The 27,658-nt window shown below is 41.0% G+C and overlaps 2 protein-coding genes, 1 non-coding gene and 1 pseudogene across 6 annotated transcripts in view; 2 read left to right on the plus strand and 2 right to left on the minus strand.

Moving 5' to 3' along the window:
- The window catches only part of LOC119051178 (immunoglobulin-binding protein 1-like), a 120,515-nt gene extending 112,739 nt beyond the window's left edge, over positions 1–7,776 (minus strand). Inside the window, 2 exon segments of the mRNA XM_053671060.1 lie at positions 7,311–7,588; positions 7,747–7,776. The gene's annotated coding sequence lies outside the window, so the exon portion shown is untranslated.
- On the plus strand, positions 1,199–1,875 carry LOC119051158 (ADP-sugar pyrophosphatase-like; annotated as a pseudogene).
- Positions 7,163–7,282, minus strand: LOC119051213 (small nucleolar RNA SNORA26). The gene has a single exon (XR_005082883.2). It is a non-coding gene; the product is annotated as a small nucleolar RNA SNORA26 (small nucleolar RNA).
- Positions 7,777–22,731: 14,955 nt separating the features above from the next.
- Positions 22,732–27,658, plus strand: part of GPCPD1 (glycerophosphocholine phosphodiesterase 1) — a 52,519-nt gene continuing 47,592 nt past the window's right edge. Inside the window, exon 1 of one of the 4 annotated variants that reach the window (XR_008392600.1) lies at positions 22,732–22,908. The gene's annotated coding sequence lies outside the window, so the exon portion shown is untranslated. Of the gene's footprint in view, positions 22,913–23,001; positions 23,115–27,658 lie in introns of those variants that run through there. The other 3 variants (XM_037147743.2, XM_037147742.2, XM_037147744.2) reach the window with 3 other exon arrangements.

The following is a 27,658-nucleotide window of genomic DNA, read 5'->3' on the forward strand; positions in this document are numbered from 1 at the left end:
TGGCTACCTAGCCACCTGGGGGCCTGCCACCCCAGCTTTCAGCTGCTTTTCCTTTTGCCACCCTGCTGCACCCAGAACCTATGCCTTTCACACCCACCCCAAACATTAGCTGGGCCAGTTCTCTTCCATGGGAACAGTTCACTAATAAACCCTGATTGCACACTAACAGATTTGCTGATCGGTAATTCTTTGCATGCATCGGCAAGAAGAACCAGGTCTCTCCCATCAACAGAACCACACAGCTAAGCTGCTTCTAAATTCCTGACCCATAGATACTACAATATAAAGTGATTATTGTTTTACAACACTAAGCTTCAGGGTTATACAGCAATAGATAACTAATACATCACTGAGAGTAAATTACTGGAAGCAGCTCCACAACCTTCTAAAGAGAAATGTGTTAAGCTCAAACCTGTAACTGATACATTTTAGAAAATAGAAAAAGTGGAGTAAAAGATTCAAGGCAGAGGGTAAGACGAGGATGTAATTTTTCTGTGCTTGTGTGTGTTTTTGAAAGCAGGTGAGGGCAGAACATGCTAATACATGGTTAGGTAGGTCCTGATAGCCTGTCTTCAAATCCAACCTCTCCTAAACCTGTGCTTCTTGTCAGAGCTTCTTTTCTTCCTCCCCTTTAAAAAAAATATTTCATTGAAATAGATGGTGGTAGATATGAAATAGCCACTCTGGGGGAAGCGAGCCACCATGTAAGATGTCTATCTTTAGACCACCACACTGGCAGAAAGCCCGAGATAACCATCTGGAGAGGTACTTGAAAAGAGAGATGCCTGGGCAGCCTCCAGCTCCTCCATCCACCCCAAGCGAAGTGCTAGACATGCAAGAGGAGAAGCCATCTTGGACATCTGGTCCATTCTGCCTTTCAGCCAACTCCAGCCCCACCCGCAGTCTAACTGCAACTACACAAGAAACTCTGAGCAAGAACCGCCCAGCTGAGCCCAGTCAACCCTGAGAGCTGAAATGATAAAATGGTGGTTTTAAGCCACTAAGTTTTAGAGTGGTTGGTCCTGCAGCAAAAATAATCAGAATAATGAAAAAGGGAGTAGCACCAGCATCTCCAGAGACAGCAGCCTCAGACTCAAGCTTTCTTCTTTCGTACCCCTTCCCACAGGAGTATCCTTCCCTTCACCCCACACCTTGGATGTGAACTTTTTGGCTAAGGACTGGAAAGACTAATTCAAAAATGGAAAACCAAAAAGCACCAGATTCTTCTTGAAAAACCAAACAGTTCATTATTTCAGAGGAGTTAATTGCAGAAGGAAAATGGGTCAAGTTTGAAAAAACAACTCACATGGATCCTACTAGTAAAACAAGAACTTGGGAAACTGTGAAACGTACAACCAGGAAATGACAGTCGGCTGATGATGTGACAATTATCCCAGTGCTGCAAAGAACTCTTCATTGATTGTATCCTTCTGATGAAACAGTTCCATCCACCCATGGGAGGCTGCTGCCTAGAATTCCCCGAAGGTCTCATAGATGGTAATGAAAGCCCAGGAACAGCTGCTCTTCGAGAGCTGGAGGAGGAAACTGGCTAGAAAGGTGATGTTGCTGAATGTTCTCCAGCTGTCTGTATGGATCCAGGCTTGTTGAACTGTGCCACACACATCATGACAGTAACTATTCATGAAGATGAGGCTGAACATGTTAGTCCTGAGCCAAAGCTAGGAGATGGAGAATTTGTGGAAGTAACTTCCTTACCTGATGAAGAGACTTGAAGCTCTGGCAGCTGAAGAAGACCTGAGAGTGGATACTAGGGTCGACTCCGATGCTGTGGCACTGAAACATGTAAACACAAAGCCATCTGAAGTGCCCTTCCTGAGCGTTGAAGGCCAGAGGGGAGTGGCCATGTTTCTATAAATGAGGTCGCCAGGCCTCCTTCACTAAGGCTTTGCATTCAGCTAAGTTTAATGGAGATTTGAATTGACCTTTTTCACAAAATATAAACAACAAAGACTGCAAAAGAAGAAGAAGCATGAAAAGGGAATTTATCAGAGAATACTAGGACTTCTTATCAAGGCTGGTGGTCACCGATTTGTAACAGAGCCATTTGTCTAGCTGTGTGACTTTCTCCAGTTCAGTTTCTCAGGTCAGAGGGAATGAACAGCAGGGCTTCCTCAAGATCGTTATTTTGCCACGTGGCATAAAGAGACATCAAACACCCAAGGAGTGATAAATGGGCATTTAACGAGACTGCATTTGATCTTAAAAAGAGAAAAGGAATCCAGAAAATGAAGGTATGGTTCCCAAACACTTGTTGTCCAAAGAATTAAACTGTTTAAAATATATATTTTTAAAGCTGATGGTTGACCATTAGCAGTTTTCTCTTCTGAACTCTCGGTCACCTTGTTTCACCCAGAGCTTTGTACCTTTGATTGTAATTACGTAGGCAGACACTTGAGCCAATCCCTGCTATGAGATACGGCATCCAACAGGGCAAGGGCCATCTTACTCTTTTAACCAGCCTTACAGACCCCTGGCCTATGCTTCAAATAGGCCTTCAAGAAACATTTGTAGTGCTGCTAGGTATTTAGTTTTAAGAAGTATCAGTGTAAGAATGTCTGAACCTGTAGAGAATTTTTATACTAACTTATTTGAGCCAAACAGACGATTCTTGGGAGCAAGATCACACAGTGAGAAAAAACGCTTTGAAGAGCAGTTTGCAGTTTCTTTTATGCATTTGAGTTTAAGGAGAGAAGTCTAAGGAAGATCACAGGAAGGTGGGAGAAAGCAAGGCAGGGATCAGATTACAGGCTAATTAAGATTCTGTATTCTCTTGAGGGGGGTCACCTTGGGAAAGAGAAGTCCTAAAGAGGGCATTTCAAAGGTGTGTTAACCTAGATGTACAGAAACAATGAACAGGGCTTGCTGGAGGCAAAGATAAGCCTTAAAGGAGATACCTGCCTGGGGTGTATCCACCATGACCTGCCCAGTTAGGAATTTATTATCAGATCACTTTAGAGATTACTTTCCACAGAATCTCCACAAAAGAAACCTCAGAATCCTCTTATTGTTAACATTTCTTTAAAAAAAAAGATTTTATTTATTTTGGGGGAGAAGGGAAGGGACGGAGAAAGAGAAGGTAAGAAACATTGATCAGTTGCTTCTTGCAAGTCCCCCAACTGGGGTCCTGGTCCCTGGCCTGAAACCCAGGCATATGCTCTGACCCGGAATCAAACTAGCGACCTTTCCATTTGTGGGATGATGCCCGACCAACTGAGCCACAGCAGTCAAGAGTTTGTTCATGTTTCTTGTTCATGAAACTGAGAGCTGGAAGCTTTCAAAACAGGGACAAAACCATTCTCTCCCTCTCTCCTTCCCTTCCCCTCTAAAGATAAATAAATAAAATCTTTAAAAAAAAAAAAAAACACGGGAAATATGATTCCAATCATGGTCTTTGGTCACTTTGATGACTCCTGTTGGTCAGTTCAACCTCTTCCTTCTCGAGGTAGCTCTTGACTTTGGTGAAGGCTTCCAGTGGCAAATACTTCAGGCTCAGATGTTAACCATACCATTGAATAATAAAAAATGCTTACTTTTCAGTGAGGTAGGAAAAAGCAGGATGACTTTTTTTGAAATATAAGAGTCTGGCAGGACCTCTGGCTGACAAGAAGATGGCATTTGAGAGATTGGAGAAAAGACTTTGGAACTGAGTGTCCCTAGGCTTATCAAGTGAATGGTTTCTACTAACAAATAGTCAAGAATAAGGGGATTTATTTTAAGAAAGTAGGGACACGCTATTAAGAGTCAACAGATGGCGTGCTTTCTCAGCAGCTTGTCTCTGCCTTTCCCTTCCCAATCTTGGTCCCCCCAGACACGTCACCTTTGCCTTTCTCCTAAACTCCAAGGACGCTTCTACCTCCTAAGTCATTTCCTGAGCCTACGCAGCCCACTTGGATCACTTCTACAATACTACCTCGAGAACACTCTAAATAAACTTTCTCTTACATCTTACAATTTGAAAGAAAAAAAAAGGATGGTCAATAGAACCCAGGTTTATTCTCTTGACTTGTACCACCCACTATTTTGAGGCTGTTCTCCTTGGGGAACAAAGTGTGTTTCTATAGAATCAGCTCAATGTTTCTTGATAAGTTACAAACTCCACAACAACCACTCCCAAACCAATAAAACAGGCCTGAACCCATTCTTGATTGGTAAGGAGCTGCAATTTCACAAAACAAAAGTGAAAAAGGCAAAAGTGGGTAGAGACCAAGATTTCATCCCGTGATTGTGTCAAATGGGTGTGGAATGGAGAATATGCAGAGTTTACACAACTGGGCTTTTAATTCCACTAAATATATACAAACTTTCAACATATTTAGAGCAGAGACAGTCAAATCTAAATATTTGATTACATCCACCGAAACCTGAAAAATTAGGGGTAGAAAACACTGGCTTTATCTTCTACATAGCTTGAAAAAAGATTTTTAGATGAGTTCATATTTTCTAAATCAAAGCAGCTGTAATTATCTAAACTCATTGTAACAAATAAATGGGTCGGATATTTTGTGAGTCTATGACTCAAATTGGAAAACTTTTCTTTTTGTCATTTAAAGAACACTTTAAAGAGGAACCAATAGGTCTCTGTGCTACACGGCTTTTGTTAGTAGCTTTTAATCCTTTTGTTATTAAAAGTGTGGCATCTTGAAATTAAATGGTAGATATTTGTGGCAACCAGTACAATACAGATAAATATCTTTGAAAGGTAAAATCCTTATTCAGTAAAATGAATTTTTTTAAGTTATGAACTGTGTAAATAAACTTTCATCTAATTATCTCTTTGTTTGATCAATAACATTTAAAAGACATGTATCACGTTGCAGTTGTTTAAATTCTAAGCTATAAATTCTAAGTTATTTGTATTTAATATCAGTAGCTATCCTTTTAGCAACTGAGACTGGAAATGAGAGGACATATTTCACAAATAATCAAGTTGTGTGGGATTCACAAGCTCAAAAGAAACCTTTGTGTAGGTGAAAATGATCTAGTATAACTTATTGTAGCCTGACTTCTACTTGCCTTGGGAAATTTGTAGGTTTTATGTCTGTATTTGTGACTGCCGCATCCAGCTTTTACAGAAAAAGAATTTTTTTGGAGACAAATCACCCAACTCACTTTTTCACAATATCGTTGGTGAGCTATAAGCATGATTTCCTCTGCTTTCTAGCTGTAGAAATAACATGGGGTTACGTGATTTATCTAAAGTCACCACAAGTGTGATGCGAGAAAAGATAAATGAAATTGGAACAAAAGACATTGAGTATAATCTTCATGTTTGATATTTACTTTGTATGCAAATATATCCCAGCTATTGGTTTGCTCTCATGAATTATGGAAAAGCAACTGTGCAACTGCAGGGTGTGGACGATCAACTGGCATCTGCTCGAGAGGGAGGTGATTTAAACCCAAGATTGTGGCACCAGGTCATGCACAGTGACTAAGGCTATGATTTCAGGTGCCTTGAAGTTTGCTTAGTTATTCAGCATCTAGAGCTCCTAAAATATATGATCTAACACCAAAACACCAGGTGAGAGATAGATGCTAGAGGCCTACAGTGATGTATTGCTTGAACATTCTCCCCTGTGGCTGGACGGCAGTGCACCTTGCTACTTAAGAGGCTGGTAGCACCAGCAATCCCTTGGAGGCTCGTTAGAAACACAGAATCTCTAGAAGTGATCTGCAGGGAATTGGATTCCCTGTGTGAAGCAGTTTAAAATGTCATTCAGTGTTCAGTACTCAGGGATATAGTGAGTACTATAGTTTTTTGGGGGGAAGGGCAGATGTGTAGATATTTTACAATATTTTGACATCATTTCACTTTTTTTTGCATTTTTATCTGATAGCATTGTTTCTTATAATAAAACACTTTTCTGATTGAAAAACAAAGCAATACAGAATCTTAGGTCCTAGACCTGCTGAATCAGAATGTGCACTTTAACAAGAGCCTCCCATTACACCCCCAAGTGACTCAAAGATAATTTAAAGTTTGGGAGGCACTGATCTAGCCCTAGATCCTAGGGCATCCTATAATTTTATTTGATTTCTGTAAATTATCCAATGATCCATGACACCTCTTTCCCTCTCTTCTACCCACTTCTCTTTTGTTCTCTGCATCTCCTCCTCCACCTGTTCTTTCTTTTCCTCCTTCCTCTCTTCTTCCTCTTCCTCCTCTTTTTTCTGTCTCTACACACACACACACACATACACACACACACACATGACTATCTGAATCATTTGTGAAAAGCTATATCCATCATCCCCCTTACATATACACACACACAACCTTTTTATATGGGAGAGCAGAGGATCACACAATATTTTCTCAAACTTGTGACTTCAGTTTTATGATTTTGGATATTATTTATACTGTTTATGTAATAAATTCAAAGTTCACCATATTAAAGAGCTTACCTTGTTCATAAATGTCACTCATTGTTAATTGGGGCTTTTTTTTTATGCCTGCTTCAATACTCCATCTTTGGGAATAAATTGCTACATTTTAACTAACATTCTAGTCATGTATGTGTAATTTTTTGATATGTCTGAAGGGAAAACTGATGAGGACTAACCACTGTTTGGATTTGAGTGTGGTATTTTTTTCTCCCAGATTTATTGGGATATAATCAACATATAACATCGTGTAAGTTTAAGGTGTTTGATGTGTTGACTTGATACATTTCTATATTGCAAAATGATTACCACCAACGCATTAGCTAACACTCCCACCCTACCACATAATTACCATTTCTTTCTTGTGGTGAGAACATTAAAGAGTTACTCTCTTAGCAACTTTCTTTTTTTTTTTTTTAAGAAAAGTTTTTAAATGACCTTTTAAACAGATAGGAAAAAAAAACCTTGAGGTACATTCTTTTCTGTTTGTTTCAAAGGATGTCTAGGAAAGGCCTAGACATGAAACATGCGTTTCATCTTCTGGATTTTTTCCACCCTCAAAGATAAGCAAAGTATCCACATTCTCTTACCTATTTGAAAATACTAGGTAGTATGCCCAGAGGAATTTTAAAAGCATGCTTGAAGGTATCATCAAAGCTAGGTTAAATTTAAATTTATATACATACTATATACTGTGTAAAAATACCACAAAGTGCTCAAAGGAAATTTTTTTCCTTTCCTTTGAGCAGTGAGGTTCAACAGTGACTCCAGAAATAATCCAAAGAGGAGTTTTACACAATCTCTTTTCTGGGTGTTACGGAGACTTTACCCTTCTGTGTTAGCCTCTTAAGGCACTGCGGCAACCTTACAAGGGCACAGAACAGGGCTTTCAAGCACAGTCATACCTCGGTACTCATCAGCTTCAGAATTTGTCGAACCCTGTACTCGTTGCATTTTTAAGCACTAGGTTCTTGCCCAGGACTGGTCACTGTACTTGCTAGAACTTGTGTGAGTCATGATGGATGCTGCCCAGCGAGAGAAAGTGCTTCATCTTCAGGTGAGGCGGAGGGAAAGGAGAAAGTCTGCTGCACTGATCAAAGAAATGTGAGGGAAATGGGGTGAAGTTCGGAACTTTGTGGAAAAGCTTCACCCAAACAAAGTTCTAGGAAGCCGAAACACGGACCTGTTAATGAATAATGCCACGCTTTAGAAACATTTTGAAACATAGACAGAAACGAGTTTATCTAGATAGGCTTTTAGTGAAACTCCCCAAATCTGAGTCTCCAACAGTGTTCAGTGAAGCCAAGAGACAGAAAACAGAAGAAATCCCTGAGAACTCACCTGAAATTGTCTTGGAAGAGGACTCCTCTTCCAACAGTGAACCCATCTCCTCCCCTCCCCCTCCTCCCCCTCCTCCTCCTCCCCCTCCTCCCCCTCCCCCTCCTCCCCCTCCCCTCCTCCCTCTCCCCCTCCTCCACCTCCTCTTCCTCCCCCTCCCCCTCCTCCCCCTCCTTCTCCTCCACCTCACCAAGCATCCCACTATGCCAGGAACCCCTGTCAGTATAAATAAAGTGAAGTTAAATTTTATTTTATTCTTATATAATCAATTACTTTTTAAAAAAGATCTTATTTATTTATTTTTAGAGAGAGGGAAAGGGAGAAAGAGAGAGAGAAACATCAGTGTGTGGTTGCCTCTCACGTGGCCCCCACTGGGGACCTGGCCCGAAACCCAGGCATGTGCCTGACTGGGAGTCAAACTGGCAACCCCTTGGTTCGTAGCCAGTGCTCAGTCCACTGAGCTACATCAGCCAGGAAATAATTACTTTTTAATCCATGTCTGTTTAGTTTTAAAGTTTTGTATTACAAAACAACCTCATTACTTAGTATTATCCCAGTAAAATGTGAACGTTCAGGGAACTTTCATGAATTATTTCTAATTGCACTGTTTTTTATGGGAAAAATTTGTTCAGTACTCGGTTTCAGCACTTGTCAGGAGTTCTAGAATGAATTACCACGAGTACCAAGGTCCACTCTGTAGTACACGCTATATAATATTATTAGCTATGTGATGTGGACACCAGCCCTCAGTGTCCAAGGTGTTATGGATGAAATGAGATACATTCACATGGACTACCGAGTCCTGGGGAAGAAAAGGGATGGTGCAGCCACTCTCTCTAGGGGAGACCACCTGGTCCCTTGCGTTGACAGGCTTTTATTGGGTTCAGTTTGCACAAGAACAAAGCCCATCAATCATTGTCAGGCAGAAATGATTAAACAATAGATAACATTCAAAGAACTCTGAGGGCTTATTCTGAGTCAGGGTCAGATAGTTAAAGGGCCAGAAAACTTTGGGGAACAAACTCATTTCAGGCTTGGACCCTTATCACTTAAATTGAGAGTATTAGCAAAGTAGGCTCCACAGGATTTTATGCATTCTTTCTTAGGCCTGATCACCCTAGGGAACCTGCCCTTTCCAGCACAGGGCAGCACCCACCAATAGCATTGTTTCAGGCTTAAGGCATTGTTCCAGGCTTAAATCAGGCAAGGGACGTAAGGCAGCCAAGAGATTAGGAGACTTCTCGAAGACAGAATGAGCACTCAGGCTATGTCAAAGCCGAGGGGCGAGGGTCCATCACCCCCTTTTTCTGTAGCCCCCAAGTCCTTCCCTGGGGGCCCCATGATCATGCCTGTCTTAGGTCGTTCCTCCCTTGAGGAATCTTACCCGTCATTGACTGACCGATCAAGCATTGGGGGCTAGGCAGGATGAAGTAAAAGGAGTAGAGGTGGTGTCCCTGCCAGAGAGATAAGCTTTGTCTCCTTAGTGGCTTAAGGTCTGAAGGTTGCTCACTCAGCTTTAGCCATGGGGGCAGTTACAGCTTCTGAAACCAGGCAGGGCAGTTCCCGACAGCTATGATCACCATGCTGTACATTAGATCCCCACGGACAGAAGACACTGTAAGTGCACCCTTTCACCATTTCTCTTCATTTTCCATACCCTCCAGACCCCCGTAATCACCACTCCAATCTCTGTTTCTGAGTTCAAGCACCTCCCACCCGTTAAAAGTTCAATGTATTATTTCCTAAGAACAAAGATCTTCTCTCATGTAATCGCAGTGCAGTTAACAAATTCAGAACCCTAACATTGTTATGTAATCTTATCTAATCTGCAGTCCATATTCAACTTCCAGCATTTGTCACCACAAGTCCTTTCTAGAAATTTTTTTCTGATACAGGATCCAGTCCAGGAGCAGGCGGTATCGAACTACTGTGCCTCTTCCGGCTCCTTTCACTGGAACACTTCCTCAGTCTTTCTTTGTCTTACTACAGCAACAGAGTGGAGTGACATTTCTGAAGAGTAGAGACCAATCACTATTTTTTCATTCTTAGGTTTAGATTATATATATTTATATATATTTTCCTAGTTTCTATCATATGTTTTACTCTACAGCGCTTTCTAATGGGCTTAAGGTCTCCATTTCAATATAGTCAAATTCATTAATAGTTTCTCGTATGTTGAGTACTTTTGTTTTCTTATTTATTTACACATCAATATGCATTTATTTATTTATTTAATCCTCACCCGAGGATGTGTTTATTAATTTGGAAGAGAGAGAGACAAACAGACAGAGAAACATCAGTGTGAAAAAGAAACACATACCAATTGCCTGTGGTACAGGCCCTGACCAGGGATCGACCCTCTAACCTAGGTCTGTGCTCTGACCAGGGATAAAATCCACAGAGTTTTCACAAACAAGATGATGCCCCAACCAACAGAACCATTAGTGGCTAGGGTACATTTTATTTATCTTTTTAATTGAATTTATTGGGGTGACATTGGTTTGCAAATCCATACAGGTCTCAAGTGTACAACTAAATAAAAAGTCATCTGCACACTGTTACATCCCGTCCTTGTGAGCAAGAAGGGTTGGAGACTGCTGGGTAATCAGAGGTGTTTTATTGGCCAAAGTTTCAAAGTTTTACCTGCGCAGGGGCGAACTCTCGGGGTGCCTCCGGAGACACACGACTGCCACAATGGCTGCAAATGAGAGTCACACCTAACGCTTACAGTCTAGGATTCTTATAGAGGCGAGCAAGCAAGCAACTTCCAGAACAGAAGGTGGCAGTTAGCTATTGGCTCAGGGGCTATACTAAGGTGCGTGATCTGACCAAGGACTGGTTACTAGAGCTCGTGGACAGCTCGTGATAGTATGGCTGCTTGGCTCTTAAACCTCATGCTGTGGTTGTGGTCTTTTTACGCCCCCCCCCCCTCCGCTTGGCATTCCAGGAGCTGACTTAACACAATCAGCTCTGTACCTCCTTTAAGTGCACCCTGTCCTTATGGTCGAGCGAGCAGCTAAAATTGAGAACAATCACTTCCTCATTTCCCTGGCTCCTTCACACACTAAATTGTGCACCCATCATCCTAAGCAAGTTCTCTTTCCATCCCCATTTCTCCCCTCTTTGCCCACCTCCACCTATCTATCCCCCACCTTCCTTTCCCTATGGCTATCACCACTCTGCTGTCCACGTCTACACGTTATGTATATGTGGTTTTTTAGCTAATCCCTTCACCTTCTTTCATCCAGCTCCCCAGCCTCCTCCCCTCCGACAGCTGTCAGTCTATTCCATGTATCTATGCCTTTGTTTCTGTTTTGTTTGTTAGTTTATCTTCTTCATTCAATAAAAGTGCATCCTGAGGCCATAAAGATTCTACCCTGTATTTTCTTCTAATGCTTATAAAATTTTCCTTTCACATTTAAGTTCTTCATCTCTGCGGAATTTACTTTGTGTATGACGAAGGAGGAATCCAACTACATATGCCACATTTACAAAATTGTGAAAATCAGAATTTCTTTGCCAACGACATACTATATTCCTTAAGAAGAAAGAGATGTAGTACAGTGAATTATGTGCATTCAAAAGCTTTGGGAAGATTGGAGATAGGCTCTAGACTGGGCTTCAAAGAACGATTCTTGAGAAACCAACGTGTTAACATTGAAACAGCTCCAGATGTTAGACCTCGGTCCTTGAATTTTGGCTAAAAAGAATTCAGAATCAAGACTCAAATACTGGCAAAAGTTCATTTAGAAAGTCCCAGAGGTAGAAGAAGTGAGCCTGCTGGTCTGTTTGAGATCAGGAAACAAGTTAACAAAGGCTAAAAGCAGGGCCCTTGGAGTTTAGAAGAAAGGAAGCAAAGGTATGTGCCTTGAGGGAAGAAATGGGGAGGAGGAAAGGCGAAGGTGGGCTCAAGAGAGACAGCATGCCCAAAGGCGTGGGAGTGTGTGTGTGAGAGAGAAAGAGAGAGAGAGAGAGAGACCACGCCACCTAGATTATATGTTTTTTACTTAACCCAGGTGTTATTGTGCCCCTTTGCCTGTGTTTTTTCTAAACTATAGTTGGTGAATTTTAGAAGGCTCATGCAAGAAATGTTTTGATAGGATTGATACTAAGGACTCCAAGACCAAATTTCAAATTCTCAACTCCAATAAACTATAGGGTAAACTATGTTTACAGCCAGGTTAGAAGACCCAAAAGCTCTCTGCAACAGTAAAAACTGTCTGCCCTTCAGGTATCAGCATGGACTTGGGAATTGTAGAAAACTCGTGGGGCTGGACTCTCAACGGCCAGGACCCAGCAAGGCCATGCTGGGCGGAGGACTCTTCAGAGTCTTGGGGAAGGGAATATGAGTATTTTCCAGAAAGGACAGGCCTAATATTAGTTAATGTCCTTTGGGTTACAGATAACAAAAGGGTGTCTCCCCTTACCTTGTAAGAAAGGGAATGTATTGAAATATAGTAATCGTGACACTGAGAGTCTGCTGGGAGCAGAAGGGTGGGGAACACAGATCTCTGGCTCAGAGGTTGCTTTGGAGAACTACAGACTAAAATAATGAGAAGGAGAAATCCGGTTGTTCCAAGCTGACACTGTTTTTCACATGTGGACCAAATAGCTACAGGCTGGGTCTCTTAGCACAGAGCTGGCCAGCTCTTACCCACCCTTAGAGATGAGCACAGTTTCTGAGCCATGAAGAATTGTCAGGAGCCCCATAGACACCGCAAGGGAGGCCTGAAGGAACTCTCAGCCTGTGAAAAGGTATAAAAGGAGGCATTTGAGAGGAAAGAAGCTGATGTGGAATAAAAAAAAAAAAAGCTGAATCTCCACCTCAGCAGAGCTTATGGGTGTGATGTGCCTGAAACTCAGGGCCTTCTGTGTGCTTAGGTTAGTGGTTACCAGACTGAGAAACTGTGATCCAACAAAGTAAGTTTTTAAAAATTTGGGCCTGGACATTGGATTGCCAGGCTTTAATTTTGCCAAACAGAACATTATAAAATAAAACAAATTCCTGTTATTTCAGTTTTAATGAATATTTTGGCCTTTAAAACATAAATGTGAAGGACATTTTATCATAGGATATCTTTCTAAGGGAATCAATTTGGCTTTATGACATTGAAAGAAAACTTACGACATTTTCTTTCTATTTCTTAATCTTCTTGTGGCTGGCAAACATGTCTTGAGGAATCATCACCTATTTCACATGGACTTTGGGGAATATCACTCTTTTTCTCTGGGTTCTTCCTAATGGTTTTACAGTAGAAAAAGAGAAATTCTCTTCAGTGAACCAAATAAAGAAAATGAGTGGATTAATGGAAGGGATGTGTGGAAACCATACTCTCCATTTTTCAGGATTATTTTCTCTGCTTCCCTCCATATATTTGTTCTGCCTCTCTCCCCTTTTTCCCATTGCCTTCTTCTGTTGACTCACCTCGGATGTGGCCTGATAATTTACAAACTCCAGGCCTAAATATGTAGCATGTATTGAGGACTTCCTTCTCAGTGTCTGCATCCCTCAACAAGATATGTTCAAATTCTAACCCCCACATCTGTGAATGTGACCTTATTTGGAAATAAAGTCTTTGTGGTTGTAATGAAGATGAGGCCATTAGGGTAGTCATCAATCCAATATGGCTGGTGTCCTAAAAGAAGAAGACACACAGACAGGCATGCACAGAGGGAAGACAACGTGAAGACAGATGATGTGAGGATGGAGAAAGAGATTGGAGTGTTGCATTTACTCATCAAGGAATGCCAGAGATGTTGACAACACCAGCAGCTAAGAGAAAAGCATGGGGCAGATTCTCTCCTTGTGCCTTCAGAAAGAGCATGGCTCTGTCAACACCTCGATTTTGCAATTTTTGTCTTTAGAACTATGACCAAATAAGTTTCTGTTGTTTTCAGCCACTAAGTTTGTGGTACTTTGTTGCAGGATTCCTAGAAAGCTAATACAGTATCCTGGCTGAAGTTGCAGGGAGAGGCTGATTAGCTTCCTCTGATTATGGGTTGAACACTCGTCCAATCAGAAGCAAGCCTAGCTTTTCTTCCCAGCCGGGACAACTAGGTGTGGGACAGTTTGACCTACATGTCTAACACAGGAAAGCTGGCAAGCAAAGACCCACTCCAAAAAGGCTAGTGAGTGTGGCCAGTGGATCACAGACATTGAGGAAAAAGAAGACTCACCTGTACTCCTCCCATGTGGTTGAACTTCCACAACAAACTCCAGTAGAAAGTTTTCCTTTTCTGCCCTGGCTGTTGTGGGTCCACTGGTTGGAGCATCATCTCGTGGACCAAAAGCTTGTGGATTTGATGCCCAATCACAGCACATGCCCAGGTTGAGGGTTGAATATCAGGTTGGGGCATGTATGGGAAGGCAACCAATTGTTCCTCTCTCACATCTGTGTTTCTCTCTCTCACTTGATCTCACGCTTTCTTCCTCTCTCTCTAAAAATGATGGGGATAAAAATGTTCTTGGGTGATGATCAAAAAAAGTTTACAATTGCCTCAGCCATAATGAGCGAGTCTTCATATTTTATCATGAAGGAAAGGGAAGTTTTTCATGGTTGAACACTAACCACTGAAATAATATTGGCCAATACTGCCTTATTTTGATAAAATATCTTAATTTCTCTATGCCAGCTGTTTTTGCAAGACATGGTTCCTGAGGAGAAGAAACACTGTCTGGTTAGTGAACTAGCTACTTCAAGGCACGAGTATGCCAGACAAAATGGGCTACTCACAAAACGATTCATTGAGGCATGCTCTCCCCTTGGGAGTACATCCCTTGCCTTTCCCTTCCCTTTCTCTCCCCATCCCCTGGGGACGTTACTTCTGCTTTTCTCTTTCCTAAGCTCTGGGAGCCACACTTTTGCTTCCAAACTTGTTTCTTAAGCCTACACAGTCCAGCTGGCTCATTTCTACTACCTCGGTAACTTTCTAAATAAATTTTCTCTTATATTAAAAAAAAATTATTAATCTGGGCTCTTAAACTGGTACCAAAGGGCAGAATAGACATTTTTTTTAAAGCATACATCAGCACCTGAAGATGTTTTGTAGGGTATATTGTATTTCCCTGATCAGATTGAAAGGGCTGAAATGGGAAGAATCTTTTTCTGGAGGCTTTTTGTTGTTTGTTTCTGTTTTTATTTTGTTTTGTTTTGTTTTTTTTGCCATTCTTGTAATTCCTTCACATTCCAGCTGGGGAAATAGGACTTGGGACTTGCAGAGCCAAGTTATGAATTATTCCCCGAAAGTAAATAATAAACCCTGTATTTGAGCCAGACCCGTAAATTCATTAACTTTCAGTCTGGGAGCTGCCGTGTGCTGCTAAACAGCCAACAATTGTCCCTCCAGGGGGAAAAGCCCTGGTCTGCAGCGTTTGCTCGATTTTGACTCCATGGATAATTTCAAGTCGCCAATCCAGGACAGTGAACTTCAAGTTGGAAGGAGAGGTGCAAAGCTGCAACTCAAGCTAGCTTCTACACACGACTGCTTAGGAGTCTATCCTAATGGTCACAATTGACATTGGTAGGAAACTGTAAAAAATTTGTTTTTTTTTATGCTAGGTGTTTCACATAAGATCTTCTTGATAGCTAACATTCTTTTAAAGCCTTATGCTTGATGAGGTAAACACTATCTACATTTTATAGGCCATAAAATTGAGAGCCTAAAAAAATAAGTGGTTTGTATAAAGCCAGGTAGTCAAGCTGAACTTAGCAAGGTATTTAACCTGAATACTCTTGCTTTCCTTTTCTGCAAAGTGGGTTATAATGGTATCTCAAAGACAACTGGGAAGGTTTACTTAGATAATGCATGTTAAATTCTTAGCACATTGCCAGGTAGGTAGTTCCCATTTCAAAAGTGCAATATATATTCTCCATTTCAAGTGCAATAAATATTCACTGTAGAACATTAGAAAGCACCGATATGCAAAAAAGAAGAAAATTTAAAATACGTATGACTACTAAAAATCTTGGTGTAGAATTCTGGCTCTGGCTTAATATGATTTATGAACAGCAGGCAGTACAAGCACATGAAATGCTTTTTTTCCAGTACTGAAGCATTTGAGCAATTGTTGAATGCAATTCTGTTTGAATCATGATGGAGGCTTAGGTTGCATACCAATGTATTTAAATTACTTTTAAAAATAAATTACAGCAGGAATAATATGTCATGTTCTATGATATTCTTCCTGGAGTGGAAGTCCAAAGAAAGGGAATGCAATCAAGGCCCAGGGCGTTTAATAACCATAATGGGACACCCACGGGGACACGTGGTATCTATAAATCACACCTCGCACAAATGCTGCAAGAGAGATGAAGGGAGAACTGAGTTGGACCAATTCACAGTTAGGGAGAACTAATGTGTTTCTTGCAAGCCCAGTCTGTTGGAAGCGCTCCCTGGAGCAGTGTTGAGCAGGGCAATGGGGCCTGTCCCATAGGGTGAGTGGTGGCAGTGGCACGGGGGGGGGGGGTGGGGTGAGGGGGTGGAGGAAAGAAAGAGGAATGGGGTGGAAGGGCAGTTGCAGGACTGTGTGTGCACTGTTCCCACACTGGGCAGAGGAGGGGGAGCAGTGGTTTGATTGCCGTGTGCACTATTTTTGGTAGGTGATAGATCTCTACCTGATTTGACTTAAAAAAAATTTTTTTTTTGTAGGAAACAAAAAGGGATAATTTTGTCTTGGAATTTTCACATAATCTTGTTTTATTCGTGTTTCCCTTGTTACCATAATTTAGTATTTCTAAGATGAGCTTATAGTTTAGTTTGCTTATACACACAAAAGAATTTTCTATCATTCTCAGATACAATTTAAAAATTAACATATATTGCCCTGGCTGGGTGGCTCATTTGGTTGGAGCACTATCTTGTGCACCAAAAAACTTGTGGGTTCAATCCCCAGTTGGGGGAATGTACTGGAGGCAACTGATCGATGTTTCTCTCTCACATCTATGTCTCTCTCTTTTTCTCTTTCCCTTCCTCTCTCTAAAACCAATAAAACACACTTTCAGGGGAGAATTTAAAAATCTGTTTTAAATTAACATATTCACTTAGGATATTTGAAAAATTTAGAAAGATGCAAAGCAGCAAAAACTTCATATATCCCCATGACTTTTTATGCATTCATTTAGCCTTTTAAAAAATGCTATACCAACATATACCTCTATAACTATATACCTATACCACCTTAGATTTTAAAAGACAAGTGGGATCATACTATACACTCTGCCATTTACCTTTTTTAATTTAACAGTAGAATGTGGACATTTTTCCAAGGGCTAAACAAGTAGTAATCACCTTGTTTTAGAGGATGTGTATTTCTATGTAAATAAATGGGCATCATTTATGTAACTATTGTAAAATACCACATTTAGGGATGTTTACATTGTTTTTACTTAAATTTTTTTGGTGATTTTATGTTACATAAATATTCTTGGTATATTCATGTGCCTATACTAGCATTTCTGTAAATATACATTTCTGGATATACAATTTCTGGGTTTCAAAGCTATGCACACTTAAATTTTTCATAGTTATGACCTCAGTATTCTCCACAAAAGTGTTATCAATGAATACCCTTAGCATTAATGTAGCAAATAATTCATTTCCTCCCAGCCTTCCAAAACTGGGTGTTAGAAATCCTTGCTTTTAGCATTGGCAAGTTTCTGTGGTTCCCTTAAGGCCTGATTATAGGAGGAAAAAAGTAGAGATATAACAGATAAAAGCAACAAAACGTTATTTCTCAGTCTCATTTTCACTTCATAGGTAAAATAATAAAGGAAATAGGGACAGTAGAACAGAGAGCAGACTCGTTGCCTCTTATCTCCCCATCTAAATCACTAAATCATTCACATAATAAATACACCGCCATTGCCAAGACCCTCTGCCATCCTGACTCCGGTTCCAGCTCACTCTGGCCCGCTGCCAGCCTGGTGTGAGCAGCTGGGTTTTTGAGCCTGGTGGATAATAGTAGTGCTGTCAGAAATCTTTTGTTCAGAGTAAGGATATGCCCTGAAAACAGCAGCTCATTCTGCAGACAGTCATCAATATTTTCAGTAAAATGATAGAATGGTAGCCAGTCCATTACTGAACAGTTTGAGCAGCAAAGGAAATTCCCTTGGGGAATTCACATTAACGCAGAATGCAGGAGACTGAGAGACAAAAAATAATAACAAACAGAACAGGCTTAAAAAATGGCTCAGTTCAGTGTTTTCTGATACAGCTTTTGTTTCTTAGTTTCTTAGTTTTACAAGGTCTTGACTCCTGAAGAGCCCATAGGAGAGACAGTTTTCAGAGTTGCGGCGATGTTAAATTATGTTATGGGTGATGATTTTTCTTTATTATTTTAAAAGAGTATGTATTTACTTTTAGAGAGGGGGAAGTGAGGGAGAGAAACATCAGTGTGTGAGAGCTACATCTACCCTTTGCCTCTCACAAGGGGGGCAACTGCAGGCCTGGCTAGCATCCCAGGCATATGCCCTGACTGGGAATCAAACCAGAAACCTTTTGGTCCGCAGGCCAATGCTCGATCCACTGAGCCACACCAGCCAGGGCAGTGGTGATTTTTCTTTAGAGACTGCTTCATAATATCCAGTTTCACCAATATACTAGTACTTTACAAACAGTATCTCACTAGTCGAGATGTTTCTGTACAATGTTGTACTAACTGAACATAAAAATTTGAACTAACGCTTGTTGGGGGCTGATGGTCTACAAATGACTTTTTTAGAGATGAAAAGTTACTTTCGATTTTTCACAATCAGTTATGAAAAAATGGTTATTCTCCTATTCTCTATTGTGGAGGAGACTCTATTGTAACGGACAAATCTTTCTAGATTATTTCTCCATTCAATAAAATTTTTTTGAAGCTCTCCCTTTTTAATTTTATAGATTTAAAACATAGGTAAGGAGCCCTGATCAGTGTGGCTCAGTTGGTTGGGCATTGTCCCACAAAGCAAAACGTCTCAGGTTCAATTTCCATTCAGGGCACATGCCTGGGTTTCAGATTCCGTCCCTGGTCAGGGGTCGTGTATGAGAGGAAGCGGATTGATGTTTCTCTTTCATATTTATGTTTCTCTCCCCGTCTTTCTTTCTTCCTTTCTCCCCTCTCTAAAATTAATAAATAAAATCTTTTAAAAAATGGGTGAGGAAATATAATGGTAACTAACTGTAGACTGGTTATCTGTTTATCTATCTACACAATTAAATTGCCACACTTCAGTGAACTAAGGTAGATACTACCTTGTTTCACCCATTGTGAGGTCTCTCTTTTATCATTTTAATGTCTGAAATCACTGCTGGCCAGGCAGCGATCCTGACACAATTGCCATCCCCTGGGTTGTCTTGAACATGGTTGTTTTTCCTGGTGGCATGACTAGCAACTGTAAGGACCCTCTGAAGATGGAGGAGCCCCAGCTGTTGTCTGTAGATCTTCACTCATACCTTCTCTTGAGATCAGCGGATTGGAGAAAATCCCAGGGATATTATTTGAGAACTAATGTTATTGGATAATGTGTTTGGAAAAACAAGAACAATGAAATGTTATTCAGAATTGAACTATACATGAGAAGTCTGAAAATACTTAATGTATTTCACTTGAGCAGTAAAGGGAATTCCCTTGGAAAATTCACATTAATGCAGAATGGACAAGACTGAGATGCATTTGGAAAGACAAAAAATCATAACAAGTGGAATTTTCTTTCATATGCATGCACAAGAATGGTATATAAGGTTGGGCCAGGTAGCTCAGTTGGTTAGAGCATCGTTTCAATAAGCCAAGATTGTGGATTTGACCCCTGGTCAGAGCACATACTAGAATCAACCAATGAATGCATAAGTGGAACAACAAATCGATGCCTCTCTCTCTCTCATCACTAAAAATTAAAAAAAAAAAAGAATGATACATAATGCAATTTATGTCTTAATAGGTATAAAAGAATACTTCCAGTAAGTAAAGTAAAACATTCTAAGTTGCAAGAAAGTATGATGGCATGGTTTAAAGGGCAGGGTTTTTTTTTTAGTATTGTCTTACAACAGACTTCTTAGATTTGATGAAACTCATAGTTCCTTTATAGAACTGAGGATCAATGAAGGCCTCAGAGAGATATAAGCATTGGGAGCAGCATGTACTATGTTAGATGCTGGGTGTCTTCTCAAACTTTGTCTCAAATAACCTGTGTTGCTTAAATTCCCATTCTGCTGATGAAGAAAAAGGTCAAGGAAGACATGTTGACCCTGCCATTTGAATCTTTTCCACTCTAGACATTTTGATCCTATGATGCATTTGAAAGCTTGGAAAATAATACACCAGAAAAGCTGCAGCCAGTTTGAAATTAGTTTAAAGGTTCACATTCAAGGCACCTAAATAGTTTTGGAAATCAGCAATTTATTTATTGTGTGTGTGTGTGAATTTTTATAAGTTTGAGCCAAACTGATGACATATGCCAGGAAGCAGGCTCTCAAATCATCTGGAAATCAACAATTTCCTTAGTTTCCTAAATATAAAATTGAACTTAATATGAAAGAAAAATCAATTGCAAAAACTGAACTGTAACAACTATGTTGCCTACATGAAGAATAAGCAGTGCATACTGTAATTTGGGAAATTGTTCTTGGACTCATGCAGAGGAGGAAATGAAAGGTATGGGCCACTAGTGAGGTAAATAAACTGCAGAAAATTGATAGTGTTTTGAGTCTGACGATGGAGCAATTGTGGAATATCTCAGGAGAATATTTCAATATTTTAATGGAATGATCAGGAGATAAGTGCAAACAGTCAGCCTTTTATCCAAGTCACAATGAATATTTCTGAGAGAAGAATCAGTCCAAAACAAAACTGGTGGCATCCTTCGACAGGATTTAGGGAAGGAGCACGGATTAGGTCCATCAGCTTGACCTACGAACATTAGGCAAGTGATTGCGTGACTAAATGGTCATTACAGGAAAATAAAGAGCTGTAATAAACATTTAAAGGAAGCAAACTTGTATGAAAGAAATTTATCACTGTAGTATGACTAACAGCAGAGGAATGAGATAAACTCCAAGTTATTAGGAAATACAGAACAGCAGACTTTAGAAGATAGTGGTACATAAGTAGGAGGAAATTTTAATTCTTAAAGCAATGTGGAATTAATATGAAGGCCATCAAAAAAAACCCATTTTATCCTGTGCCTATCACAAAGTAGACACCTAGTAATTATTATCTGAATGGATGACATTGTCTGAAATGCCCTGGAATCTAATCTAAGTTCAGAGGTCAAATGTCATGAACAATCTGATTTACAAAACTGGAGGTTCTAAAGCTAGAGCTCATCTAATTGGAATGCCTCCCCAGTAGGCTCATTCCAACCAATTTACAACTCAAGCTATCTCTATTACATGTCCTTCAACATTCCCTACAGAAAGTGGTTCTGTGGAGAGCAGGACCACTACCATGGCAATGGTCTGATTAAAATGGCAAAGTGGAATCACTTATGCTAACTAAAATGGCTCTCAGTGAGTCATGAAACTTTGGTTCAAGAGGAAAATTACCTAAGTCAGAGCAGACGTGTCTGGAAAGGAGACACACTTAAGATCCCAGCTTGTGTGGTCAGAGTAGCTGTGTCCGCAGGGCAGGACCACCCATATATAGAATCCTGGGCAAATTCCACACTTGGCATCAGGGGTACCAAGACACTTATCAAAAAGATCCAGAAGGGGGAGTACACCACTTTCAAAGTATAACTGAGGCGGGCTCCAGACCACTACTGAGACAGCCAAGCTCCACACCCCAGAGTGCTGCTCCACACCACGCTGATTTCCCCTGGCATCAGCCACCAGAGGCTCTGTCCTGCTGCACTGAGGATTTCACCTGTCCTACTGCCCACCTGACTCTGGAGGTCCTTCCTTGCAGGACGCTAACAACTCCCTTGCCCACCATGCTATCTCCTGGACCTGCAGACTGAGACTCTGGGATTTGTGTTCATATCCCCCAATTGATTACTGTGGGTGTATGTTACAGTCCTCTTAAATCATTAGAGTGTGAGTAGGATATTAATGTGTGTTGATGTTCTACTTTGAGTGAACCTGCATTCAATAAAAGCTGAATGAATAGCACAGGTGTGTGACTCCTGTCTATTCCTTGGTGCCTAGATGCTCAGCAGGCAGCTAGCTGAACAGTTTGCCCAGCTGACTTACAGGAAAGACTGTATCAGGAACAGATGCTCCTGACAGGCTCTTTTTATTTTCAGTATCTCACTGAATTTAATGAATCTGGTAATATAGTTTTTATGTTAGTAGTTAGTTGGGGTTAATCTCAATGCTGGAAAGATAACAGTTTAAGTTGGTGCCTAGCAAACGCCAATCAATTTTTTTTTTTTAGCTTTCGGAAAAGTTACTTCCAATTTTAATTTATGTACAAATAACCTGGGGCTCTTGTTACGCAGATTTGATTTGACAAGTCTGTGAGTCCTGAGACTGCAATTCAGACAGCTCCCAAGTGGTACAGCTGGCATGTACACCGTACTTTGCGTGGCCACAGTTACAAACACTTAACCAAGTCATTAATTCTCGCTTTCAACTTTAAAGATGTGATCCAAGTGTGCTAGTTGTTCAGTAACGAAAGTTTCCAGAAAACATCTAGTCTGCTAATTTTCCTCACTTTCGAACGGGCAAAAATGCAATTCAGAATTGCAGCTCCAGCCTCCAGATACTTGGTTGTTCTAAATAACCTTTGGAGACCAGGGTAAGCGTCTACGATTATGAGCCAGGTCTCCTCCGGGGCGCCGCGTCTCTTCTGTGTCACTGTCCGCTTCGTCTCCGGGTCATCGGAAAAAGCGGAACCCAGGAGCCCGGGGGATGCCCCACAACCCTCAGCCGCTGACTCGGCCCCTCCCTAGGAGCGCAGGGCCCGCCCCCCCGCGCGCGGCCGCCTATTGGTGGAGTGGGCGCCGGCCTTGACGTCAAGCCCCGCCCCGCCGTGCCTCAGGCTCCGCCCCGCGGGGTGGCCAGGCGGTTTGGTCTGGAGCAGCTGAAACCGGTTTGAGCGCAGCCGCTTCCTGCCGCTGGGCGCTGCCGCGGGCCGCCTTGGGGAGCGCTGGCGAGGCGCTGCGGCCGGACCCCGGCAGGTCGGCCGGAGGTTCTGGGTCTTGGGCGCAGCGGCGTCGGCAGCGGGGGATCCGCTGACCCGCGGGCCCGGTAGGTGAGACGGACAGCCCGGCGGGCGGGGGCTCGATGCAGGGACCTGGGCCGCTCACGTGGCAGCCGAGCTGTCAGGACGGCCGGGGACGCGGCGGGGCTGGGGGGCGTCGGGACCCCGCAGCAGGGCCGAGGGGTGGTCAGTGGCCCCCACCCCAGGCCGGGCACTGCCTGACCGGGAACCCGCGGCCTGGACGTTCTTTCGGGTAAGTGGGTGGGTAGCATCTATTTATTCGACTTTTATTGTTTGCTGCCACGTTTCCGCTGGGCTGTTCCTTAGTTCCTCTCTGAAAATTTTGCGAAGTAATGCAAAGAGCGTAGGACCCCCGCGAGTATACGAAGGACTAAGTTAAGGGACGAAGAAACAAAAATGAAGCTGAAGTCGTCCGTGTACCCTAACCCACAGCTTGTCCCTTGCCCACCACTGCTCTCTCAGCCTGTCCCTAAATTGAAGTGCTCTGACAACTGCTTATTTTCTGAAATTGCCTAACCGCGCAATCGGGGGCATGCTTGGAAAATTCAGTTATTCCAAGAAACCAAGGTCCTCACTCTCCTAGGAAAAGGTTCCAGGAATAGACATCTGCGCCCTCGATGCAGTTTTAAAACAGCAGCGCTCGTCTCTCCAAAGCTCTACTCTTTCTGAAGCTGTCTGCCTTGATGAGTTCTGGGAGAAAGCCTCAATCAATTAGGTGCTTCACCAGCCCCTCCTCTTACCCCCATGGCCCTGTTATAAAGGAAGTCTGCCCTGTATTCCGCCTTGAACTGGAAAGAATTCTTTCACCTTGAGGCAGTTGTTGACTCTCATGGTACCAACATAGGAGAACTGATGGAACCCAGCAGGATGTTCGGACCCGATGTTACCTCTACTCCCGCCACCTTCCCCAGGTCTCCCCAGCTCCTACCCACTGCTCTTTCTTCCCCTTCGCGTTTCTCCATCTTGCTACGTTTCTGATAGTTGTGAGTTAGCTAAAAAGTCAATACAGGCTACCAGTACAGTTTCCAACTCCTAATATTTTGGCTACAAATAACACAAACATTAAGTAAAACTGCACATGGCCCTATCTGTTCTTGGTTTAAGAACTAAGGAGAACCAATATTCTAGACAAAATAAGACTTAGGAAAGTTGGACACGGAGAAATAGTGACTACAAAAGAAGTGCTACAGTGGCAGTGAGTAAAATTTGTATGTACAAAAAATAGATTGGTGAATCAAATCTTTGTGTATAACTTAACCGGGAAAAATTACATGAAATATATATGCAAATAATATTACAATAATATAAAATGGAAAATATTACTGCAATGTTTGGAAAGTGATTAAGGAATTAACTTGGCTTAATGAAATCCAGAAATGCTTTCTTAATAAAAATCCATTCATGTTTGCATATGTTTGATTAAAATATTGGCTCAAAGTACACTGGGATCAGAGTAGTAAGGGGGTAATAATGATTCTCCACCAGAGTGAACAGAAATTAACTCAGGAAAATGTACATATATTCCTTTCTTACAGCCAGTTATGAGACTCAAAGCTATTAGAGTCTAGGAAAGAGCAAGGAAGATTGGAAACAGCTTTTTCTTTGGAATAAAATGAGGGGGAAATGGTGAGAGAGGTTCTTTTTAGCCAGAGAAACACGGTTTAGCTAAAAATATCTGTGACTTAGATTTAGCTCTAAACTAAATGTCCCTGTACCATATTTGGCTTAAATCTCCCTTTTGACCCCTAAGCTGCTGGTAAACTAGTAAGGTCGTGTATTGGCATAGTTTCTTTGACAAACAAGAGAGTGACATTTATTGTGCCAGGTAGTGTAAAATCAGAAATATTTTAAAATGTAAATAACAATGTCATATTTTGCTAATTGCTTGAGCATTCCAAAAAAATTAAATAGTGTTAAATGCTACTCAAAATCCCAGATGGTAATGCTGTTTAATATTTATCTTCAAAAAGCACAAAGGGGAGATTAAAAACAAAAGCAAACCAAAAACCTGTCTTAGGAAGCATAGTCTGTACATGAGGCAATAGGTGAGTTGGTTATATTACATATACAGTCAGCTCATGTGTGCAGAATTTTTCATCTCGTTTTATGTAAATTTGAAAGACCTCCCCAGCGAGTGTTTTTTGCTTTTTTGTTGTTATTTTGCTCTTTTGGATGAAAAGGAAGTGTCGTTGGGTCCGTAAACTTTGCGTTCCTCCACAGTGCAGTGTTTTACTTAGTCACCACTGTTTTTGGTGATAGCTGGGTACTTCAGTCCTGCACCAGAATTTTGGCCTCTATCCACAATCAAGTAAACCGCTGAAGCAGCAGTTCCTCCCAGCTTTTATTTGGTATGGCATTAAATTAAGGGAGTAAGGCTGAAATTAATCAAAATTATATGACTTTTGGCAGTCCAAGTGGAAGATGATGCTTTGTTGACATTTGGGAAGTTTTTGTGGAAATATCATTGTCCTTTTATAGCTTTGTATAGTACATTTACTACAGCTGTGTCCAGCCGAGTTACTGTACCCACTCTTACGAGCAACTTAAGAATAAAAGGCTCATTTTAATGAGCAATTTATATCCCTTTTATTAAGTTGAATTTAGGTAATTTTCTCATTTAATGCAGTAGAAATTTAGAGAAAATTTTGTATCATATGTTGAATTTGATACATAAGAATAATTACATCTGATTTCCCTAAAATTGGTTGAAATGTTTAAAGTTAGTCATCTAAGAGTTGAGTACTGTGGGATTATGTAGATAGGATTGTCTTTAGCTGACAACTGTGGTAGTAAACACTGGGTGAAGGCACAAGCAGGTGGAGGTTAAGGTGGTTACTCAGCAGTTTTCCTGGACGATGGGACTTTTTGGTGTGTTGCAAAATTAATTCAGAAGTTGAGCTTTTTGTGCTAGCCTTAAGGTTTTTTCTTGATATTATATAAATTTCAGTGGAAGATTACAGTGCTTCAGTGAGCCATATTTGTTTATTTGAAAAGGAAATACTTGTATTCAGAGTTACATACTCAGATGTCATGTTAAAAGAGAACTGTTAAGATATTTGGATAATAATAGGTTATTTTGAGGGGAGGTTAACAATCTAGGTAGTTTCTAGACTTAGGACATCCTTTGGCAACGCTTGAACTGGATGTATGTGCTTTAAATAGGTCATATTTACTCTTAGAAAGCAGATTACAGTATCTTAGAAATGATTTTGAGCAAGGACAGATTTTTCTCCAGCGCAGAATCTTGGATTTTCTAACTGAAATGGTAGAGTTGCCAGATAGGGAAGTCTTGATCCAAGTGACAGGAAACCACATTGATTGATGGTCTTGTTTATGTATACTCAACCTTTACATTTATAATTGATGTAAGTGGGACAGTACAGTTTATAGCTAACACTGAGTCCAGACTCTTGATCCCCATAGCAGCCCCATATGGATAGATATTAGAGGTCAGGTTTCTCAGTCGCAGCCCTGTTGAAATTTGGAGCAGGATAATTAGGTGTGGAGAACTGTTCTCTGCATTCTACGGTGTTTAGCAGCACGGCCTCTACCCACTAGATGGCGGAGGCATCAACCCCAGTTATGGTAACCAAAAGTGTCTCCTGCAACTGCCAGATACTCCTGGAGGGCAAAATTGCCTCCAGGGACAAGAGACTGGTGGTTGCCAGATGGAAAGGGGATTGGGGAGTTGGGTGGAAAAGGTGAAGGGGTTAAGAAGTACAAATTGGTAGTCACAAAATACAGGGATGTAAAGTACAGCATGGGAAATATAGTCAATAATGTTGCAATAACTGTATATGGTACCAGGCAGGAACTAGCCTTATTTATAAGTTATGTGAATGTTTGTCTATTAGGCTGTATACCTAAAGTGAATATAATACTGAATGTTAGTGCTAGTTGAAAATTTTTTATAAATTAGAAAATAGTAAACTGTATGTTCACTTCATAAGACTTCTTTAAAAATTGCCTCCATTGGGAACCACTACTGTAGGTCTGTCTACCTTGACTTAAAAGTGCGACTAACTGTGGGTCTCCGGTCTATTCAGTGACCATTGCAGAGTAGTGCATGTATTCCCAGGGAGCCAAGGGAGAACAAGGGGAAATAGAAGGATGAACAAGCTTCTTTAGGACTTTTAAGTATAAAATAATCTATAAAATAAACACCTCAGTAAGTTAGTAGAAAGGATGTAGAATTAACAACATTACTGGAATTTTTTTAAGGAACATTGGTGGATTGGGGTACAGAAGTTTGGGGGGAGTACTGAAAACTTATGTAGCTATGATGTGTCCTTGTGTGGCACATATGTTCTTTCTATATTTAAATGATAACCTTGAGAATTGACATTGTGTATTTTAAGGAGATAATCTACTTTTATCTTCCCTTAGGTACTTAAGTTAGGAGATGGTAAACATTGGTTTGGCTTGGGGAAACAAGTCAAAATTCAGAGACAAAAAGGTGGATAAATGATAAAAGACATCAAAGGCTTAGGGATTTCGATTTATGTAAGTAATTGAAGTGATTTCAAAAATATTAAGATTAGGCTATTCTAAATGACATAAAATGTATTACTGGGAAGAGGTTTAGAAGCCAAAATACAGGAGGAGAATTAGGGTTTTGAATGAAGTTCTGACTTTAGAAAGACAAGCATCTATGCAAGGTCAAATAGAATCAACAGGGTTTGCTAATAGATTGGAAAGTTGAGACCCTAAATTCAGGTTTGCAAAGCTGGACTTGATGGTTTTAAGGATGCTAAAGAGAAAGTATGAAAAGAGTGA

This window comes from Artibeus jamaicensis, unplaced genomic scaffold, assembly GCF_021234435.1.
Source record: "Artibeus jamaicensis isolate MK-2021 breed Jamaican fruit bat unplaced genomic scaffold, CSHL_Jam_final contig_685, whole genome shotgun sequence".
Taxonomy (NCBI): Eukaryota; Metazoa; Chordata; class Mammalia; order Chiroptera; family Phyllostomidae; genus Artibeus; species Artibeus jamaicensis.